The sequence below is a fragment of the Budorcas taxicolor genome, chromosome 18 (assembly GCF_023091745.1).
Source record: "Budorcas taxicolor isolate Tak-1 chromosome 18, Takin1.1, whole genome shotgun sequence".
NCBI classification, from domain to species: domain Eukaryota; kingdom Metazoa; phylum Chordata; class Mammalia; order Artiodactyla; family Bovidae; genus Budorcas; species Budorcas taxicolor.
The window spans coordinates 58,033,525-58,045,754 of NC_068927.1; positions in this window are offsets into that span (position 1 = coordinate 58,033,525).

Below are 12,230 nucleotides of genomic sequence, written 5' to 3' on the forward strand. Positions count from 1 at the left end.
GAGCCCCTGTTTGAGCTCCCTGAGTCATACAGCAAATTCCCATTGGCTATGTATTTTACATATGGCAATGTAAGTTTCCATGTTACCCTTTCCATACATCTCACCCTCTTCTCCCCTCTCCCCAAGTTCATAAATCTGTTCTCTACGTCTCTTTGGGAGGATTGTTTTGAATAAAAGTTCACTGGAGAAGAACAGGAGTTTGGGGTGCTGGTGGTTTCTTGTTGACTGCAAACAGGGGTCAGTGCATTGTTCCTAGGGCAAGGAGGGACCCTCCTCCCTCTTCTTAAAATCAGGAGATGAAATTCTCATGTGAAAACATGTCCTCTCCCCTGTCCCAGGAGGAAAACTCTAATATTCTTAATCATCGTAAATAAGAAGTTGAGGGACTTACCTGGTGGTCTAGTGGCTAAGACTGCGCTCCCAATGCAGGGGGCCTGGGTTCAATCCCTGGTCGGGGTACTAGATCCTGCATGCCGCACCTAATGATCCCCCATGCTGCGGTGAAGATTGCGCATCCCACGTGCTGTGACTGAGACTGGCACAGCCACGGAAATAAATAAAAAAGGAGCTGAGACGGAGAGAATTTTATACAAAGAATTTTATGTAAATAGACCTTGTTAAAATAATTTTTATCTTTCTTTTTCCCCCTGGTTATGCAGGCTACTGGGCAGGCTATAGTCCATGGGGTCACAATGAGTCAGACACAACTGACTGACTAAAACACGCGCGCGCACACACACACACACACGATGGGTACCACGTGTAATATGTGCATGAGAGCTTGCTCTTCAGGGTTTACTGAATTCATTTTAAATGAGGTTTTTTTCTGTTTTGACTCTATCCATCTATCCATTCCATCCATCCACTGATCACTCATCCTTCCATCCTAACCTGATCACCAGGGACAAACCAAAGTCAGGTTTACCAATTTGCTGCAATGAAAGAAGGGATCCCCTGGTAGCTGAGCTGGTAAAAAATCCACCTGCAATGCAAGAGACCCCGCTTTGATTCCTGGGTTGTGAAGATCCCCTGGAGAAGGGATAGGCTATGCACCTATTCCTGTGCTTCTCTGGTGGCTCAGATGGTAAAGGATCCATGCAGTGAAAAAGACCACATCCCAGAGAAGGCGCTGGGATCGAGCTATAGAATTTGGGGCAGGAGAGGAATTTGGCTTAAAAGTCAACATTCAGAAAACTAATATCATGGCATCTGTTCCATCACTTCATGGCAAATAGATTGGGAAACAATGGAAACAGTGAGAGACTTTGTTTTGCGGGGCTCCAAAATCACTGCAGATGGTGACTGCAGCCATGAAGTTAAAAGACAATTGCTCCTTGGAAGAAAAGCTATGACCCATCTAGACAGTATATTAAAAAGCAGAGACATTACTTTGCCAACAAAGGTCTATGTAGCCAAAGCTATGTTTTTTCCAGTAGTCGTATATGGATGTGAGAGTTGGACTATGAAGATAACTGAGCGCCAAAGAACTGATGGTTTTGAACTGTGTTAGAGAAGACTCCCTTGGACTGCAAGGAGATCCAACCAGTCCATCCTAAAGGAAGTCAGTCATTATTCATTGGAAGGACTGATGCTGAAGCTGAAACTCCAATATTTTGGCCACTTGATGCAAAGAACTGACTCATTGGAAAAGATCCTGATGCTGGGAAAGATTGAAGGCAGGAGGAGAAGGGGATGACAGAGGATGAGATGGTTGGGTGGCATCACCGACTCGATGGACGTGAGTTTGAGCGAAGTCTGGGAGTTGGTGGAGGACAGGGAAGCCTGGCATGCTGTGGTTCATGGGGTCGCAAAGAGTCAGACATGATGAGCGACTGAACTGAACTAAACTGAGGAATTTGAGTGAAATTTAAGTGAAGCTGTGTTTTAATAGCTCGGGAGCAAAGCAGAAGTTTGTATAAATGAGTCAACATCAGGTCTGGACTGCAAAGTGGTCTCAGGGTCCTGTTTCCTTGGAAACTACAAAGTTAAGACAAATGTGGCATGTTGTGTCTGGAAACTCTATCTAAAGCTCTGTGTCAGGGCTGGAAATGGAGGCTTCTTGTCTGTGTCAAACTGACTTACATCTTCCAGACAAGAGTAGGATGTTTATTATTATTATTATTTTTTTCTTTTTGCCATGCAGCACAGTTTGCAGGATCCTAGCTCCTCAACCAGGGATCCAACCTAGGCCACCTGGTGAAAGCACCAGGTCCTAACCACTGGACCGCCTGGAAACTCCCTGTTTAATTCTTATGGCTGCTGCTGCTGCTAAGTCGCTTCAGTCGTGTCCGACTCTGTGCGACCCCACAGATGGCAGCCCACCAGGCTCCACCATCCCTGGGATTCTCCAGGCAAGAACACTGGAGTGGGTGGCCATTTCCTTCTCCAGTGTATGAAAGTGAAAAGTGAAAGTGAAGTCACTCAGTAAGTGTCCGACTCTTCGTGACCCCATGGACTACAGCCTACCAGGCTCCTCCGTCCATGGGATTTTCCAGGCAAGAGTACTGGAGTGGGTTGCCATTGCCTTCTCCGTAATTCTTATGGAGATACTTTCAAATAGCAAAGTTTCCAGAAGCTTATGATTTTTGAGAACTCAGTGAGTAAACTCAGTTTCTCAGTCCTTTGTTATTGCTGTTGTTTGAGTTGTCAGTTGTGTCCAACTCTTCCCAACCCATGGACTGTAGCCCACCAGTCTCCTCTGTCCATGGGATTCTCCAGGCAAGAATACTGGAGTGGGTTGCCATTTCCTCCTCCAGGGGATCTTCCCCAACCAGGGATCGAACTCACGTCTCCTGCTTGCCAGGTGGATTCTTTACCACTGAGCCACCCTGGTAACCCACAAAGGGAGTTGTTCGACACTACAGCTACGTGGTGGGAGAGATCTCTGGGAGAGATGTTACCTGTTAACTTTGCAGCCGGCTTTATCTGTGTCCACAGACAGCAGAGTTTTATTCCCAGCCGGTTTCATTTCTCAAAACACATATATTTTCTGAAGCATGTAAGGGTTAGTTACACACATCACGGCCTTTATCCTTAAATACCTCCCTGTGTATTTCTTCAGAATTAGAGATATTGCCTTACCTGACCCAGCCGTAATCAACCTCAGTAAATGTAACATTTACATAATACTTGTCTAATCTACTGGTGGCTTACCAGTTTTGTCAGTTGGCCCAGATGCTGCCCTTCATAGCATTTTCCCCGTGCAGTTCAGGATGCGGCCTGGCATTACCTGTATTGCCTTTAGTTGTTGCGTCTCCTTGAGTCTGGGACATTTCCATATTTATGATATTGACAATTTGGAAGAAGAACTCTCCCCCTTTTTTAAAAAAAACAGAAGTTCTTCACTTGAATTTGCCTGATGTTTCCTTATGATGATTATATTCAGGTTACACGTTCCTCCAACAGACTGTGTGAGGTCAGGTGTATCCTTCCTTTTAAGGGTCAGTTGAGAGAAGTGTGTGAAGCATGGGATGGCGTCTTTTAAGTTACTTCTCTGTGGTCAGTGGTTCTCCGTGAACAGGACTCCTTCCTGGCTTCCTCGGGTTTTTCCTGAGCTAGCCCCCTGTTCATCATTTGAACAACCTCTCTCCTGCCCCAGCCCCCAGCCCCCATCTCCTCCTAAAGTGCCAGCCTCATCATTTTTAGGAGCAAAGTGCTTCTTTTCAAAGTATAGGTGGTTTGTGTGAGCCGGGCCGGGTGGCAGTGGGAGCATGGGTTTTGCAAATCTCCTTGGGAAGGCAAGTTAATCTTCCCCTCTGGATCTCCCCACGGATTCCAAGTACAACCGGGCTTTGGTTTCTGATCTTGAGCAGTGACAACTCCTGGCTGCCTTGTGCGCAGGAAGCCACATCTGGGGTGGAGGCGGCGGGGGAGGGGGGGCCGGAGGTGACAGGAAATGGAACACCAGCTCTGCCTTAAAAACAATCTCTTTGGCTATTTTGTAATATCTGATACATGTAAAAGAACAGATATGTAAATATGAGGCTTAAAAAGACCACCTATTAACCCATCACTCTATTCAAGAGTGGGGCTTCCCTGGTGGCTCAGTGGTAAAGAATCCGCCTGCCAATTCAGCAGACGCAGGTTCAATTCCTGGGTCTGGAAGATCCCTGGGAGAAGGAAATGGCAACAAGCTCCAGTATTCTTGTCTGGGAAATCCCATGGACAGAGGAGCTTGGCAGGCTATAGTCCACGCGGTCATAAGAGAATTGGACGTGACTTAACCACTAAACAACAACTGTTTTAGAGTACAACAAGATAAATATAATTAACACAGCTGTGTATTTTATATGAAAGTTGTTAAAAGAGTAAATCCTCAGAGTTCTCATCACAAGGGAATTTTTTTCTGTTTCTTTAATTTTCTATCTATATGGGATGATGGGTGTTCACTACACTTATTGTGGTAGTCATTTCATGATGTTTATAACTCAAATCATTACCCTGTACACCTTAAACTTATGCAGTACTGTATGTCAATTATATCTCAGTAAAACCTGAAGACAAAAGTTTAAATACACTTGGAAAATTTTTTATGGTGGTATTTTCTTCTTACTAATTCAGTTCAGTTCAGTTCAGTTCAGTTGCTCAGTCATGTCCGACTCTTTGCGACCCCATGAACTGCAGCACGCCAGGCCTCCCTGTCCATCACCAAATCCAGTAGTTTTTATATATTCTGCATACTAGTCCTTTGCCAGTTTTGCAGTGCAGGACCTCCCTAGTGGCTCAGATGGTGAAGAATCTGCCTACAATGCAGGAGGCCCCTGTTTGATATCTGGGTTGGGAAGATCCCCTGGAGAAGGGAACGACTACCCACTCCAGAATTCTGTGGACAGAGAAGCCTGGCGGGCTATAGTCCATGGGGTTGCAAAGAGTGGGACACGATGGAACAACAGTTTCATTTTCCTATGGATGCATATATTTAGGAAAAAAAAGAATGTATGCTAAGAATGGGAAATTTTATTATATGTAAATTAAGCCTCAATGGAATTGATTTTTTTTGACTGACTGACAAAGTTTCATGTGTTTTGTTGTTGGCTGGGCTTATCCCAATTCAACATTTCTCTTTGCTGAAAGGCAATTGATTTTTTAAACTATTGGATCTTCCCAAGGCTAACGTCTTGACAGAGCAACTTTCACTTTGCATTGCAGATCTGTGACTTGCACTTTTTATTTCTTGATGGTGTTGTCTGTTGATTAGAAATTCTTAAACTTAGTGCAGTCAAATTTCCAAGTGTTTTTGCTTGGTACTTGGGAGGTTCATTTAAAAAAATCCTTCCCTGTCCCCAGGTGACACAGTGTTAATACAAAAATGTTAAAAAAAAAGCATGAATAAGGAAAACATTTCTACAGGTGGAGATAAAGCATTTGATAAAAACTTTATTCAAGAAAAAAAGAAAAAACACTTTATTTAATAGATATATTTTTCTGCAATAGGTTAAACATCTAACTCAAATAGTGGGAAAATAAGTAAGCCATGAATCAAAACCACAGAAACAAGCAAAAAAAGAAATGATTTTTAAAATATGGGCAAAAATTAGCCTATCATACAGAGTGAAGTAAGTCATGAAGAAAAACACCAATACAGTATATTAACGCATGTATATGGAATTTAGAAAGATGGTAACAATGACCCTATATGTGAGACAGCAAAAGAGACACAGATATAAAGAACAGACTTTTGGACTCTGTGGGAGAAGGCGAGGGTGGGATGATTTGAGAGAATAGCGCTGAAACATGTATATTATCATATGTGAAACAGATTGCCAGTCCAGGTTTGATGCATGAGGCAGGGCACTCAGGGCTGGTGCACTGGGACGACCCTGAGGGATGGGATGGGGAGGGAGGTGGGAGGGAGGGTCAGGATGGGGAACACATTGTACACCCATGGCGGATTCATGTCAATGAATGGCAAAAACCACTACAATATTGTAAAGTAATTAGCCTCCAATTAAAATTAATTAACTAATTAAAAAAATTTTGAAAATGCAAAAAAAAAAAGAAACAAAAAAAAAAGGGCAAAAATCAATGAAATGAATAAGGGAAGGAAAGAAGATGAACAAAACCAAAAACTAGTTTAATTTTTGAAAAATGTATTAAGATAAGTTGACTTTTGGCGAAGCCAAATAGGAATGAAAAAATAGGCTAAGACTTCCCTGGCGGTCCAGTGGTTAAGAATCCACCTGCCGATGGAGGGGGTACAGGTTCGATCCCTGGAGCGGGGAGCCCGGGTCCTGCAACTAGTGAAGCCCACGCCCCCAGAGCCTGCACTCCGCACGGGGAGAAGCCTCTGCAATGAGGAGACTGCAGACCGCAGCAGGAGCGGCCACCACGCGCCACAGCCAGACGCAGCCCGCAGCAGCAACAAAGACCCAGCTCGGCCGAAAATAAAGTCATAAACAGACTTAAAAATAGGAGGCAGGCTGCAGATAGAACACAGACTGTCAGAGTGAATAACACGGGCCAGGGCCGAGATACAAAAAGGTACAAAATAGTGATTGTGACTAACTGTCAGTAAAGGAAAAATATAACATGCTAAAAATTACACAAAATAAATAACTTGAATAAACCAATAAGTAATGAAGTATATGACTTTATATTCAAATAGAAAAAAAGAAAGTAGAGGTGTAAAGACTAAAAGGGAATAGAGAAAGCTGTCATTATTTGAACATGATGTAATTATATACCCAATAAGACCAATGGAATGAACAAACTGTGAGAACAGATAAGAGATATCGCAAAATCCCCAGTTACAAGGTTAGCCTACAAAAATCAATTCCTTTGGTTTACACCAACAATAAACAAACATACAGTGTAAAGATACCATTCACCGTCCAAATGAAATCTAGAAGCCACATAGGAACTAACAAATAAGAAGGAAAAATATTCTCTGGAGACAACTAAAGGGCCCCAATATGAATTGAATAAAAGCAAAGACATGCTATGCTCTTGGTTGAAGTGATTAAATATTATACTGATGTCAATATCTCACAAATAATTTATAGGTTTAATACAATTGCAAGCAAATTTCTACTCGGATTATTTTAACAGCTAAAGATCCTGATGCTGGGAAAGATCGAAAGCCAAAGGAGAAGGGGGCGGTAGAGGATGAGATGGTTAAACAGCATCGTTGGCTCAGTGGACATGAATCTGAGCAAGCTGCAGGAGTTAGTGAAGGACAGGGAAGCCTGGGGTGCCACAGTCCATGGGGTGGCAAAGGGTGGGACATAACTTAGCGACTGAACAACAAAACTGAGATTCACATATACAATTCACACAATGTAAGTGTACAATTCGATGGCTCTTAGTATACTGAGATATGTCCAACCATCAATCACCACAGTGAACTAGAAGATTTTTCACCATCCCGAAAAGAAGCCCTATACAATTCAGCAGTCACCTCCCTATCTCCTTGTCTTCTCCCAGCCCTAGGAAACCACTAACCTATTTTCTATCTCTGTAGATTTGCATTTGGGGATATTTCCATATATATGAGTGGAATCATATAAATATGTGGTCGTTTGTGACTGGCTTCTTTCACTTAGCGTAATGTTTTCAAGGTTCATCCAGGTAGAGGTGTGTATCGGTACCTCATTCTTTTTTATGCTGAATGACATTTGATCGTATGTACATATCACGTTTTGTTTATTCATTCATCATTTGATGGACCTTTAAATTGCTTCCCTTTCTTGGGCTGTTATGAATTACACTGCTATAACAAGTCTATAAGATCTGTGAACATTTGCGTTCATGTCTCTTGGATCTATGCCTATTGTTCTGAGTTGCGAAGTCATGTTCAACTTTCGGGGGACACCCTGGATCATAGCCCACCAGGCTCCTCTGTCCATGGGCTTTCCCAGGCAAGAACACTGGAGTGGGTTGCCATTCCCTTCTCTAGGGGATCTTCCCAACCCAGGGGTTGAAACTGTCTCTGCTGTATTGGCAGGCGGATTCTTTACCACTGGGGCCACTCAGGTTCTCAGGATCTGTACCTAGGAGGGGAATTTCTGGATCATGTGGTCCCTCTATGTTTAACTGTCTGAGGAACTGCAAAACTGCTTTCTACAGTGGCTACTCCGCTTTACAGTTTACACTCCAACCATCGGTGTATGAATGTTTCAGTATTTCCATAACCTTGCTGACACTTGCTACTAACTGACCTTTTTTCTAGCCATCCTAATGGTATGAAGTGATTTCCCCATTGTGGTTTTGATTTGCATTTATCTAATGACTAATGATGTTACCTGATGGCTCAGGGGTAAAGAATCCCCCTGCAATGCAGGAGACACGGGTTCAATCCCTGGAGAAGATCCCCTGGGGGAGAAATTGGCAACCCACTCTAGTATTCTTGCCTGGGAAATCCCATGGGCAGAGGAAACTGGCAGGCTACAGTCCATGGAGTCACAAAAGGGTGGGACATGACTTAGCGACTAAACACCGACACCAGTGATGTTAATATTTTCATGTACTTTTGGACCTAAGTGTATCTTCTTTTGGAGATGTCTTTCAGGTCCTTTTCCCATTAAAAAAAAAATGGGCTGTTGCAGATAAACAATGAAGTCCTGCTGTATAGCATAGGGAACTACATTCAATCTTCTGAGATAAATCATAATGGAAAAGAATATGTTAAAAAAGGAATGCATATATGTGTATAACTGCGTCACTTTGCTGTACAGCGGAAATTAGCACAACAGTGTAAATCAGCTATACTAGAGTAAAAACAATTTTTTTTTTAGTTAGGCCACTTGTCTTTTTGTTATTGAATTGTAAGAATTTTTTATGTATTCTTATTCTTTTTTTTCACTTCTTGCCTTGGGGCTTACCATATACATTTAAATTGATCAGCGGCAGGTTCGGATTTATACCAGGTTAATTTCAGTGAGATATAGAATTGTCACTCCTATATAGCTCTATTTCCTCATTTTCTCTTTCTGTGAAGTTACTCTTCTACATATTGATGCTACAAACCAAACAGTACATTGTTCTTAATATTTTACAGTCTGTGATCATTTCCTCAGCCCAATATCACTTTTCCCCCACTTGCCTCCTTTGGTTTTTATAGGCAGGTATGGGTTTCCCATGTGGCTCCACTGGTAAAGAATTCGCCAGCAATGTGGGAGACCTGGGTCTGATCCCTGGGTTGGGAAGATCCCCTGGAGAAGGAAAAGGCTACCCATTGCAGCATTACCCACTCCAGTGTTCTGGCCTAGAGAATTCCATGGACTAGTCCATGGGGTCGCAAAGAGTCAGACATGACTGAGCGACTTTCACTTCGCTTCACTTCATACTACATTTCTATATGTGATAAGCCAACAATACATTAGATACGTACCATTTTATATAACTGTTTTTAAGTGAGTTGAGAGAATACAGGAGAAAAACTATGCATTTGTACTATCTTCTATAAGTACGTAATTGGTGGTGATGGTTGAATCGCTGAGTTGTGTCCAACTCTTCTCCATTCTCTTCTCCTCCTGGCCTGTGTAATAGTGTCTATAACACCAACGACTGTTATGACATCTACTAGAGACCTTCTATATTTGGGTTCAGTATTTTAAAGTTTTACTCACTTATTTTTGGCTGTGCTGGGCCTTTGTTGCTGCTTGGGCTTTCTCTAGTTGCAGCGAGCGGGGGCTACTTCCACTGCACAAGCACGGTTCTAGGGTGCACGGGTTTAATTGGCCCGTGCTGTGTGGAATCTTTCCAGACCAGGAATCGAACCCGTGTCCCCCCTGCGTTGGCAGGCAGATTCTTAACCACTGGCCACCAAGGAAGTCCTTGGTTCAATATCTAAAAACTTAATGTGTCTAGAAGATAAGACTTGCCTATTCATCAGGTCAATTCATTTTGCTTTCTTGGGTTTCAAAATACTTAAAAGTATAAAAGGGTGCAAGGGATTTCGGGGGTGATGGAGCCGTTCTGCGTCTTGGCTGGGCTGGTGGTTACACAGCGTATGCATTTGTCAAAACCCTAGAACGGAATCTAAAAGCGTGGATTGTACTGTATGCAAATAATGCTTTTGTGATAAAAATACTTACAGTAGATTTTTTCCTTTTCCCCCGACGTATTAGGGATACAGATTTGACAACCTTAAATTTAAAAGCTCTGTGTATAAAAAAACAGCTCACATTAAAATCAAAGGAGAAGAAACAGACTTGAAAAAAAATTGTACAGAAATAACATGTGACAGAAATAACGTTAATAATCTTATCATATAAAGCGGCAGAGAAAGGGAACACAACAGTTAGATTCCAGGATGCAAGTGGGCAAAATACGTAAAGAGACAGTTCCCCAAAGAGAGAATATAGGGAGTAAACCAGCCTTACAGGAAGATAGTGTATCACACAAGAAATCAAAAAATTCTGGGGACTTCCCTGGTGGTCCCGTGGTTAAGAATCCACCTGCCAATGCAGGGGACACGGGTTTGATCCCTGGTCCAGGAGGATCCCACGTGCCATGAAGCAACTGATCACATGTACCACAACTGCTTAACCCTTAAGCCCTAGAGCCTGTGCTCCGCAGCAAGAGAAGCCACTGCAAAGAGAAGCCCGCTCACCGCAATTAGAGAGAGCCAGCTTGCAGAAACGAAGACCCAGCACAACCAGAAACAAATGAATAATTAATTTAAAGCAAATAAATAACTTAAAAAATTCCAATAAGTCAATACCCAGGGAAAAAGGTTTTTTAAAAATAATTTTATTTATTTTTTCCTGTGCTGGGTCTTAGTTGCTGCAAGGGCTTCTCTCTAGTCACAGTTAGAGGGATCCTCATTGACCAGGGATCAAACCCACTTCTACATTGGCAGGTGGATTCTTAACCAGTGAGCCACCAGGGAAGCAAGCCCTCAGGGGAAATTTTTTAAACTAGAAGACCCAGAGCTGGTAGGAGAGGCCTGCTCTGTTGTACATCCTTGTGGAAAACAACGGTGAGGTCTGTTCTTCTCTGAGGCCAATCTGGCTTCCCTAATAGCTCAGTTGGTAAAGAATCTGCCTGCAAGGCAGGAGACCCTGGTTCAATTCCTGGGTTGGGAAGATCCCCTGGAGAAGGGAAAGGCCGCCCACTCCAGTATTGTTGGTCTTCCCTTGTGGCTCAGCTGGTAAAGAATCCGCCTGCAATGTGGGAGACCTGGATTCTATCCCTGGGTTGGGAAGATCCCCTGGAGAAGGGAAAGGCCACCCACTAAAGAGTCGGACACGAATGAGCCTCTTTCACTTTCTGGGAATCCAAAGAAATAACCCTAAATATGGAGGAAAAAGCTTTATCCCCAAAGAGGCTGTTTGCAGCACTCTCTGTAAGAGCAAAACTCGTGGTGGGGGAAAAAAAAGTTTGTTCGGGTGTTCCCTGGCAGTCCAGTGGTTAGGACTGCTCAGGGCTTGATCCCTGGTTGAGGAACTAAGATCCCATGAGCCGGCCAAGAAAAACAAACCACGGTGTGGCTGTGATGGTGGTGTAGGGGCGGGGACAGGGAGAAAAGCTTGAATTTGTGCCGGGATAGAACTGTGTGAGAATGTCACCATCACTGCATGGGACAGTCTGATTTTTTTTTTTTAAAGGTTGAAGCATCTATAGCAGTGGGGGAAATACTTCTGGAAATCAATTATGTAGAACAAAGCTACCCACTTGAATATATTATACAGGATTTCACCACTGCAGGAAGCAGCCCCTGAATCGAGGCAGAGAGCAACCTGGTGAGAACAATTAGCATCTTACCAGCTGCCCGCAGCGCTCCCCTTTGGGAAAAGGAACTGGCTTTGATAAAGCAGAACATCAGAAAGGTATCGTATTTGATCTATTCTAAGAATTACACTGCCTCACATCTTGACCCGTCTGAAACCGGGAGGCATCTTCCAACGACCGGCACCGCAGGATCGCTCCTGGCAAGGCACGAACTCCTGCAGAAGGGCTGTCTGAAGCCTGGAAGAAAGTCCTGCAGGGCAACTCTGAGCCCCCCGGGACCCAGCTGGGTGTGCGTGGGGGGATCAGTCATGAACAAGTCGTGTTTGGAAATGCCCTGGAAATAGAAATCAGTAATGGGCCAGCGTACGTAATTGCAAAGCTGCCTCAAGAGTCCGGTAGCAAAGGGTTTTTTTAGTTTTCCCAGGTCATCTTTAAAGAAACACTGCCTCACCAAATCTAGACAGAGGATGGTGTTGTTTATAATATATGGACATTACTGACTCTGGTGATCCATGAGTTGTTCAGTCGCTCAGTTGTGTCCGACTGTTTGTGACCCC